The sequence below is a fragment of the Juglans regia genome, unplaced genomic scaffold (genome assembly GCF_001411555.2).
Source record: "Juglans regia cultivar Chandler unplaced genomic scaffold, Walnut 2.0 Scaffold_636, whole genome shotgun sequence".
In the NCBI taxonomy this organism is placed as follows: domain Eukaryota; kingdom Viridiplantae; phylum Streptophyta; class Magnoliopsida; order Fagales; family Juglandaceae; genus Juglans; species Juglans regia.
This window is the reverse complement of record NW_023361220.1, coordinates 22,970-34,829: the sequence shown is the minus strand read 5'-3', so window position 1 is coordinate 34,829 and position 11,860 is coordinate 22,970. Positions and strand designations below refer to the sequence as shown.

General features: G+C 35.9%; 1 pseudogene; it reads left to right on the top strand.

Moving 5' to 3' along the window:
- Window positions 1-2,011: 2,011 nt before the first annotated feature.
- On the top strand, window positions 2,012-4,118 carry LOC108996117 (annotated as a pseudogene).
- Window positions 4,119-11,860: the final 7,742 nt, after the last annotated feature.

The window sequence follows — 11,860 nt, the reverse complement described above, 5'->3', positions numbered from 1 at the left end:
TGGATGACTATACGCTGTAGCTATTGTATGTATTTTCTAAGAAAAATCTACAAACTGATGAAAATGCATGAAAGGCATGACAATGGATGTTTTTATGGATCCTATGAACCGACGCTCTCATGTGCGCCATGCGGTGATGCTCATGGACGCCATGATTGACGATGTTCAAGGTGACACTTATGGGATGCCATGAAAGCTAACGTTTAAGCCCATGTATGTTCTTAAATGAAGTTTTCCACGAACGAACTATTAAAGAAATGATAGGACTGAAATGAACTGAAAGACAAAAAGACGATTTTCGGGCTTATGCCCCAAACGATGTTTTTCTCATGAAAAGAAATGTTTTCTCATGAAAAGAAAGGACTGTTAAATGAAAGAATGAACTGAATGAAAGCTTCAGCTCTTTCGAGCTAACATGAATGAATGAATGCATGAATGAAAAGAAAGAAAGAAAGAAAGAAATGAAAGCATGAATGTATGAAGATACGTAACGGCCACATGAATGAATGAAAATAGTACCAATGAATGGGCAGATTGCAATGCCGGGTAAGTGGTACTAGAAGTGTACCCAGTGCTACCCCCTATGAAAGGAATTCCCAACCCATGGCCACAGGCTGAATCCGGGTCCAAAGGAAGACCGCTAACCCCAAACACACGGGGCGTAATAGTGTGTACTGGCCTATGAAAGTGATAAGAACGAATGGATGTATGCATGCATGTACGAACGCACGAACCTTTAAGAAATGAAGGCACTAACGGGGGACACGTTTTAAAGAAAGGAAAGCCTTTTTGAAAAGAAAAGCCTCGTCCAGTGAAGTTTTCAAAAGAATGCACGCATTCACATAAACATGCACGAACTCTTGAAGAAATGAAGACACTAACGGGAGAAACGTTTTACGAAAGGGATGCCCATGTTTAAAGAGAAAAATCCCGTCCAGTGAAGTTTTCAAACGAACGCACGTATGACACGTATGCATGCACGTAATAGTATGTAGGAATGATGAATACATGAATGAAAACATATGTTGTTATATTTTAACTATATGAAGTAATGCTTACCAATCTTCGACTCATTTTAGTTTTTATGCATGTCCCTCCCCCCACAGGAACTGCATGATCAGGATGGACACGGCCCATGGGGAAGAGCACGGAAGTCTAGGCATAAGTTTTAAACGTACGAGAGGCCTTTTATTATAAGATTTATGTTTTCTGCTGTAAACCTCTTTTATCCCAAAGCACATTTTAATTTATAAACGTGGAGTCTCGCACCCTGGGCATGCAAGTGGAAAGTTTTAAATAGGACGGTAATTCCCGTCGTCCTTTTATAAAAATATTTTGGAAAAAGTTCCACCACAAGGACGGGCGTTAGAGTACGGTTCTTACGCAATGAGAGCGAAGAAAGATCATCAGCATGACAGCAATAGCAACCCTTTCAGTCTTGACTCTTAATGGCTACTTTCTCATTTTTTCGTACCAGTATCTGCCAGCTTTTTCTTCCTCCTCGGAAACCAAGCTTTAAGCTTTAACACAGTAGCTTTTACTGCAAGCAAAAAAGCTTGACAATGACGTTACCTTACAAACGAACCATGTCCCTTCATCCATCCGACCTCGCTTTCTTTTCTCAGCAGGTTACACTCTGATTTCCTTTTCTTTTATCTTTTCTTTCCACAAAGCTGACTGCAAATAAAAAAAGAGTGTTATTCCCCAAACCCCTTCATTCTCTTTTTGACACCGTTGGTCGGTGGGGTTTAGTTCAACTCCCTTATCATTTTTCCAACCCACCTTTCCAACCAGCTTCAATCTTCCCCATACCTGCCAGAACCCCATAGCTCATACAATCTCTATGCTCCACATCTTCTGCTTTGCACTCTTATTATCTTCATTTTTTTTTAATCTTCATATCTCATTCAGGCTACAACAATTTCCTTTCTTTTCGTTTCTTTTTTTTTTTCCTCTTGGGATGGTTTCACTCTGAGTTCATGAGTTCAGGAAGCAGTAGAGTACAATGAAGATGGGTCTGGGTCTTGTTCCTCTGCTCATTCTCTCCCACTTGGTTTCCGTCTGCAGTAAGTTCATAGTTCTTTTTTGCTCAAAAGTTCTCGAAAGTGGTTTTGTGGGGTTCGTTTAATGTGCTCTTAAACCATATTTTGCTTGTAGGCGCAGAGATCTCAGGCAAGGTGGGGGTAAACTATGGTCAGTTGGGAAATAATCTGCCATCGCCGTCACGGTCGGTAGAGCTCATTAAATCCCTCAAAGCCAAGCACGTTAAAATCTACATCGCCAATGCAGAAATCCTCGAATCCCTCAAGAACACAAACCTTAAGGTCTCGATCATGGTCCCCAACCAGGTCATCTCCAACATCTCCTCCAACCAAACCGTTGTAGACCAGTGTTCCAACGTCGTACCGTTTTACCTGCATACTATAATACGGTACCTCCTCGTCAGAAACGAAATCCTCAGCTCCTATTCTAGCACCCAAAGCTGGTACAACATCGTTCCCGCCATGCTCAAAATCAAGAATCCTAAGAGCCCAAGGGATCTACAAGGTCAAGGTTGGGACTCCGTCCGCCATGGACATCCTCGAATATTCATTTCCACCTTCTAACGATACGTTCCGGTCCGACATTGCTGTGCGGATCGTAAAACCGATGTTGCAGTTCTTGAACTGGACCAAATCCTTCTTCCTTGACGTGTACCCGTATTTCCCCTAGTTTTTGAACCCAGTCAATATCAAACTAGACTACGCTCTGTTCAGGGCCGAGAACACGACGTACACAGATCCGGGTTCGGGCCTGACCTACACCAACCTCTTCGACCAGATGGTGGACGTTGTAATTTTCACGATGAAGAGACTCGGTTATCCTGATATCCGCATATGGATCACCAAAACGGGTTGGCCCAACGGCGGCGACTTCGATCAAATGGGATGCAATATCTACAACGTTGCCACTTACAACCGCAACGTAGTAAAGAACCTACGTCCAAACCGCCAGTCTGTACTCCGGCTCGTCCGGGTTGAATCTTGTCGTCGTTCATTTTCTCCTTGTTCAGTGTTCAACGAGAACCAAAAACCAGGTGTAGGTACGGAGCGGAATGTTGGGTCACTGTACCCAAACGGGTCGAACGTGTATGAGATGGACCTCTTCGGAGAGACGGCGGAGTCGAAGTACAAGCCGTTGCCGAGGCCGATGAACAATGAGCCGTACAAGGGGCAGATATGGTGCGTGGTGGAGACGGGAGCCAATAGGAGCGAGGTGGGGTTGGCATTATCCTACGCGTGCTCGCAGGGGAAGAAAACCTGTGACCCGATTCAACCCGAGGGTGGGTGTCATAAACCCGACTCGGTGACCTGGCACGCGAGCTACCCGTTTTTCTCTTATTGGGCACAGTTCAGAAAGTCCGATGGGACCTACTACTTTAATGGGCTCGCTACTCTAGCTGTCAAGGAATATCCTAGTAAGCATTGCCCCTTAATTTAATTTAGATTTATTGTCATATAATATTTCTTTATTACAGCATTCCGATGCTATAATTAATGAAATGACTACAATTAAAATAATTATTAATATAATTTTTGTACCAATATTTTAGGTTGTGGATCTTGCAAGTTTCCAAGTGCATAACGTTTTGAAGGTATGAAAAATGTTAGTGGTAATTGGGAAGTCGAATCGTCGGGAAACCGTAGCTAATATAGATAAATTAAAACACTACCGTTTCATTCAACTGGTTAAAACGGTGCATTCAGTCCACCGAATCCCTTTATCTTCCCCCGAATCCCCTTTTCCTTTCGTCTTCCCCACCATTATCCCCACTTTTCTTTCGAGATCTGAAATGCTATTTGCATAAGAAACACCTTGAGATCAATAGGAGTGAGAGGAAGAGAATATGCAGGTTGATAGACTGTTGGAAGATGTCAATGGAAGCCTACTTGCATGCAGTTCAAAATGAGCGGCTGCCTTTGCGAGTTGTAGTACAGGTCCTTTTCTTCGAGCATCTTAGAGCTACCACATCTACTGGAAACAGCACACTTGAGCTTCCTTGTTCAGTTAGGGCCCTAATCCCTGCTGGCTCTCATTGGAGTTCAAGGTCTACATCAATCAACACGGAGGAGGAATGAGATGTCGTGCCAACAACTAAGAATTTATAGCATTGGCATTGGATTAGCCAAATGCCTTTTCATATTCAAATTTAGCAAATATCATCTATATTTGCTTCAAATTGAATTAACTAAATTGTTTTCATCCAAACTATAAGCTACAGTAAATCCATTCTTCTTTTCAAATATGAAAAGAACTATAACAAGTCTAAAAGTATTTTTTTAGATTATTATATTATAGATATGATATTTTTATTCATATGAGATTTTACTATCTATATACATATGAGATTATTATATTATAAATTGTTAGATTGTGAGAATAAAAATAAAGATGATTTGTTGGAGGTTATTGAAGATTATGAAAATAAAATAAAAATTAATTAAAAAATATAAGTAATAAAAAATAATAATATTTTATTATTATAGAGAGTGTGATGACTAATCTAATATAGACTTCAAGTTTTGAATGATTAGTTAAATGTAAAAAAATTACAAATTAGTTAAATTTTGAAGAATAGGATGGCCAATCTAATACTAATGCTCTAAAGGCTTTGAAATGGGAGCTCACTACTATGAGATTAGGAGGTGGAAAGGGTTCTTGTGATGCAAACTATGCTAAAAGTAATGCGAAAAAAGTTACTGGAAATAAGATGAAATGTTTGGTCACGTCAAAACTATTTTCAAAGCTCTGGTCAAGCAAAGAAAGAAATGGTGAAATAAGCGGCTCTGATACATCAGAAAGCCTTCTCGCTCATGAGTTGACATTAAGAAATTAGAAGCCATTGACAGCCAGTTTATAAAAATTCAAAAGGCAAAGAAATTCTTTTATGCTCTCGCTTATTCTCACAAAAAAAAAAAAGAAGAAGACAGAGTGGGTTAGATATGAAGCTCCACTTCAACGACCTAGGAAAACGAAGTGCTTTTCGAGTAGGTTAGAGTAATGTCGTCAACAAGCATAGAGTGGGTTAGATCTGAAGCCTCTGTTTTTTCTCCTCCCACAAAGACGACCCAAAGACCCAAATCTCTGCTTTCTCTCCTCCATGAAGACGACCCCGCGATAAAAAATCTCTGCTTTTCCTCCTTAGTTCAGGTCGTCGTGTTGTTTGAGTCTATATACTTCTTTTATTTTTTTAATAAATCGACTGCAATTCCCTTGTGGTTCCTCCAATGTTTTGAATACCGTACCGGACGTCGTACCGGTCAAAGCACTGGAACGAAATATTTCGGTACCGGTACCGTTTCGGGATAACGTTTCGGGATAATATTTCGAAATAGTCGATATATAAATAAATTATATATATAAATATATATATAAATTATATTTCAAAATAATAGTCTATATATAAATAAATTATATATAAATACATATATATAAAAATTATAAATAGTCTAGTCTAAATTAGGGGTTAAAATATAAATTTGTAGTATGAAAAATGAAAAAAAAAAAAAAAAAAAGCTACCAGTGAAATATCGACCCGATGCAAACTGAAATATAGTAGGAATGCCGTCTAGAACGAAATTTAGTCCGGTATGACCGGTACCGGCCGGTATTTTGGCCGATGCGGAACATATATAGTACCTGTACCGGCCGGAAGGCCGAAACGAAAAATTTCGGCCGTACCGGCCGGTACGGTACGGTACGAAATTTAAAACACTGGGTTCCCCACCCTAGTTGTACGTAGAATACTCCTGTGTCAATTCTTTATTTAGAAAAAAATTTGATTTATATAGAAATTTTATATAAGGAAATTTACAGTCTGACGTGATTTAGTGTAATCTGTCAGATGTGTAAAGTTATTTTTATTGTAAAATATATATATAGTGTGTCATGTTAAGTTGCGTTAATTTGTGAACTTATTTGTATAAATTTCTATAGAAATTAGCACTTCTATTTTATTTATTGACCTTCTCATTCTCATTATATTTAGACAAAAATTTATATTCTCAAGTTAGTGTGTAGAGTACAATGGATAAATTGCTTACATGTCATAATTTGATTTGAAATATAAATTTTAAAAGCTGAATCTAATCAAATCTTATCATTTAAATGATATAAATAATGTGTTTTACGCACCTACTTAGAAATAGAATAACTATATTTAAACTGTCTCTGAACAATTTTTCTCAACTTTGTTATGTACTATGTATTTTTAGGCATTTTTCATCCAATGCCTGCAAGTTGCAACTGGCCATAGTTCTGGACTTCTGGTCCCTTTAACCTGGTTGTTGTTTGTGTTTATACATTAAAAAGAACATATTGCATGGAAAAACATAGACTGCATTTTAATTTTCTTAATACGAAGTAGAAGATAAAATTAAAAAGAAGAATAAGAAATAGACACACATGAGAAGGATATATTATTGAACTTTCATATGGCTTACATTCCCTTCCAAACTATTATTTTCATTTTTTTTTTTTTCTAAAACATTGAAACAACATAAAGCTCATGGGCCTAGCTAATATCCTTTCAAACATACATTGTTGTTCCACTTAAGTTACTGCTCCTCTCGAACATACCCTTTCAAACACCATACAAAGCGTCATGCTCCTTCATGTGCCACTAACAATTAGGGGGGGATTTTCTTGAAGAAAAGAGAAAAAGATAGGGTTAAAACATGTTTGCATTGGAAATCTTCTATTGCCAAACATAATATTAATTTTGTTGGCTTGATTAAGTACCGGTCGTCTGTGAGTCGCGGCAATGAAAAATCTTGTTGCAACCACGAGTGTAGCGGTTTGCTTCTTTCGGAGGGCTTGGAGGGCTTAGAGGGTCCTCTTCTTTAGGACAACTTGAGGATAGGACTTTGGACCGCTTGCATATATTAAAGACATCGCGACTTAGATTAGTCGCATCAGTAGCCCTTAGCACCACCATGCTTATGAGAACCAAACACCAGAACCATGACCTCATGTTAACCCTCTAAACTAAGCCCTTTTTAGCCTGTCAAGACTCCCTTTCTTGCAATACTTTCTATGCCGATCAATTTATATAATTTTCTAACAAGCTGGTATTGGGGTCACATCTAAAAATGGTAGAAAGAGATATACTTTTTTTTTTTTTTTTGGAAAAAATCGGTTTTGGAAGAACGGTTATTAGTATGCATATTTTTAGAGGACAAACACGAATAAGATGAGTGTCCCTGAAATAACAATCAAATTTACATTATAGAAATGCGGGGCTTAAAGTATCTAAATAGAAAATTAAAGCCCTAAAATAGAAAGTCAAAATTTTTTACCTAAAAAAACTACCAACTTCTAGCTATCTATGGTGGCCAACAACCATAATCATTTTTCAAATATTTGAAATATGAATACCTATTCCACAACATTCGGATGCTATATATAACTAATGAAATGAATATAATTAAAAAAATTATTAATATAATTTTTGTGCCAATATTTATGGTTATGGGTCTTGCAAGTTTTCAAGTGTTGCGCTTTGGAGGTCTAGTCAAGAAATTAATGTGAGAAATGCTTCCTTTGTGGAAAAATTATTTTAGAAATTGATGAAATTTGATATGATATGTTAGATGGTAAATCTCATTAGATCCGGCCTATAATATCAAAAGGAAATTGCTAGTATGATTTTCAAATGCGCCCACTCATATATTTTAATTTTTTAATTTTTCTTATTGGTTAAATAACTAACAATTAGTGAATTTTTCATTTTTTTTTATTAATGATCAAGGATGTTTAGAAAATGCTTAAAAGAAAAAGAAAAAAAGAAACCATTTGCACTTGTGTGCATATACGAAATGTGCACCCGAGCATTGTCCAATATAAAAATATATCAGTATGTAATTCTTTATTTAGAAAAATGTTTGATTTATATAGAAATTTTATACAAGGAAATTTATATAGAAAAAATTTATGTAGAAAAATGTGCACCCTTTCAAAAATACCTTGTTGTTCCACCTAAGTTACCGCTCCTTTCAAACATACCCTTTCAAACACCATACAAAACTTAATGCTCCTTCATGTGCCACTAACAATTAGGGGAAATTTTCCTTGAAGGAAATGGAAAAAGATATTTGGGTTAAAACATGTTTGCATTGGAAATCTTATATTACCAAACATAATATTAATTTTGTAGGCTTGATTTTTAAGTACCGGTGCTATGTCCGCCGCAGCAACGAAAAATCTTGTTGCAACTGCGAGTGTAGTGGTTTGCTTCTTTTGAAGGGCCCCCTTCTTTAGGACAACCTAGGGGTAGGACTTTGGACCATTTGCAAGGATTAAAGATATCGTGACTTAGATTAGTTGCATCAGTAGCCCTTAGCACTACCATACTTATGAGAATCAAACACCAGAACCATGACCTCATGTTAACTCTCTAAAATAAGGCCTTTTTAGCTTGTCAAGACTCCCTTTCAGGCAATACTTTCTATGCTGATCAATTTATATATTTTGGGACAAGGTATTGGCGTCATATTTGAAAATGGCAGCAAGAGATATCTTTTCTTTTTTTTTTTTGGGAAAAAATTGGGTTTGGAAGAATGGTTATTAGTATGCATATTTGTAGAGGACAAATACGAATAAGACGAGTGTCCACGAAATAACAATCAAATTTACATGATAGAAAGGCGGGGCTTAAGGTATCTCCATCATTAATTTTCGGTTATAAATAGAGAATTATAACATAACACATAACTACCTTGTTTATTTATTTATTTACTTACCTTGACGATAACGAGCTCACACTCCCTTTCTGCATATTAGAGATGATTGTTGTATGCATATGGAGTTGTTACGATCTGATGATCATCAGATATATAGTAACAATACTAATGAGCAAATTCTAATCTTTCATATTAGAGAATTATATTAAGTGAATGTAAATAAAAAATGGAAAATGATAGTATGACTACCAAATATACCCATTAAATGCTGCCACTCATATATTTTTATTTATTTTTTATTTTTTCTTAATGATTAAAGAAGTAACTATTAGTGAACTTATATTTTTTTCCTTAACGATGAAGGATGTTTAAAAAATGCTTAAAGAAAAATAAAAAATTAAATAAAAAAACTCATTTGTACTAGTATCCACATTTGGTAGACACATTTGATGGGCAACCAAGCATTGTCCCAAAAAAATTCACTTCGAATTTTATGATATGGTTTTTGGTTTGGCACAATTGTGGCTAAACGCAACACATCGGTTCATTTGTGTTTTTCTTCTTCTTTTTATATGCGTTGAAAGTATGCAAAATTGGTTTCTAAATGTCCTCCACGATAGAAAATAACAAATACTATAAAATTATAATATCATTTATAATTAATCTCCATGTAGAAATAGAAGAAAATGGAATAAAAGGCCCCATATATATATATTTTTGAAAAACCCTAATACACCTTTACTATATTTGATGGCATTTAAAAATTCCTCTAAGTTGTATATAGTTTTGGCCCCCCAAGCATCCATTGTTTATCACAATAAAATATAATCTAGCTCCAAATTATCACCTAATAAAAACCACTCATATATGTGCTATCTAAAAAACTATCATATTTTAATTTTCATTGCTTGATATTGCATTAGGAGATGATAATAGGATATGGTTAAAAAAATGATTAAGAATATTTTTCTAATTGTTTAGTTAAAGTCATTCAATTATCTCCCTTTGTGAGGGGAGCACTCCTCTAATTAGGATGTGATGTAAAACTCCAACCACACGTTGCCACATAATGATTTTACAATTTTTAAAATAGAATAGAAGACATAGGATTATTATTATTAAAGTCCTACTATATAGATCATAATATATCTAGTTTTATACATCCATGGATGGCATTCGCATTGCTATCCTGTAAGTTCGCCAATAATGAGTCATATATCTTATTATGCACTTTGGCAGCATTGCAGGTAATAGAACACTCCAGCTAACTCATATACATAGATTGCTGGGTTGCATTGTCCTCAAACAATATTATTTCTAATTACATATTAGTCACCCTTAATGCCTAGATATTTGCTACCTCTATTGAGATGAGGCCATCAATAATATTTTGGCAACCTGACACTTGTCCAATCTTTTGCCATTGTTATAATGATCCATTTGACATCTACTATCATTAAACATCAAAAATAACATTCACAAGCAATTTTATATACTTTGTAATTTAACACTGCTGCATTAATGCCATCATCAAGTACACATATGTGATTAAAACTCTACCAACTCCAAACAAGACACATCAGCATCATATATACACATCTAATAGTAATATTACTTCTGTGATAAAAAAAAAACTAGGTCCACATAAAAGTTCAACTTCACAAGCAGCCTAAATAAAGTTGCACATCGCACACATATAATTTCCAATTATATGGCAACTTGCATAAGCAGTTCATATATTTAGATTCAATAGAACTGCATGGTGTTTGCTTTACTGGTCAAACACAGCTATGGTGGAAGCTAAAAAATGCACCTCCTCCAATGGACTTGTTTGTCTCAGCTGGTAGCATTGTGTCTTTAGCACTAGTCCCATCCAGTCCCCTTGCTACAAGCTACAGACTTGCAAAAGCAAGTAATAAGAAAACATCAACCATTACTGGAGATTTTATCAGCAAAATTTCCACACTAGCAGATCACCTGACAACCTCAAGTAAAGATATCTCATCACTAACAAACAATTTCAGGCCTTACCAGTTATTTTCTGGATCATTTAATGATTCATATGTATGTATCCAATGCAAATAATCTAAAATGCAGTCTCTACTTTATCAGTTCATCTCCAACAACCAATCTAGCAAGTGTCACATAACTCGCATTCAAATACATGTACATATATGGTAGGACATAAATCAGATAATATAGGAAACATAATTGCATACATGGACACAACTTGTACCTCTCCATGTGCATGTGCCGTATGATCTTCCTAACACTTCCAACCAAGACACATCTTAAGTTGCTCAACAAAATACCACCATCACCATCAACTGGCTGCTCAAGCTTCAAAAAATACTTCAAAAATCCTTCCAAAAAATGAAAAGCAGGGGTGATTTCATGTGATATAGATGCATAGGCATCAATGTGAGTCTCTTGATGAGACTCCCTTTGACACTCCAGATTAGTCATGCGAGTATTCATCAATTTCTCAGTCTTTAAATTAGTTCTTGAATTCTTGTAAATCAGCTCTCAATGCCTATAACTGGTTCTTGTACAATGTTGCGTCATTCTTGTTCTTCTCGTTCTCTTCCACAATGCGTTGATAATGCCTATTGTTGCGCAATGAAAGAGATGGTTTAGGTATAACAGAGTGGCCTAGTCATGTTGCATAACCTGATCGGTGTCCTAAAACCTCCCTAAACACTGCATTACTAGCTTCATCAATGTTCCCTGCATCCACCTCGGTCTCATCCAACCACTCAAGCATAAGATTTTGCATCCATAGATAAGCATGAATATCATTAAAATTCCTATTTAAAAAGATTTATTTCATTAAACATAAAAGAAACCACTTACATAATTGTTTTCTGGTGTGTCAATGATAAATCTACTTTTCGTTTTTTACCAATGCATCTCTTTATAAAAAACTATTTGATTCGGACCTTGTTCATTCTTTATCATCAAAACAATTTGTTAAGTACTCCAAACTATAAACACAAGAAATAACTTAGCAAACCATGTTTGACATGTCACCAACTACATCTTACCATTTTCTCCATAATCCTAACGAAGGGCTTCTGCCACTCGTATGGTTGACCCATTGTTTCATCCTATTTTTTCTATTTCTCTTTGACATTTTCTGT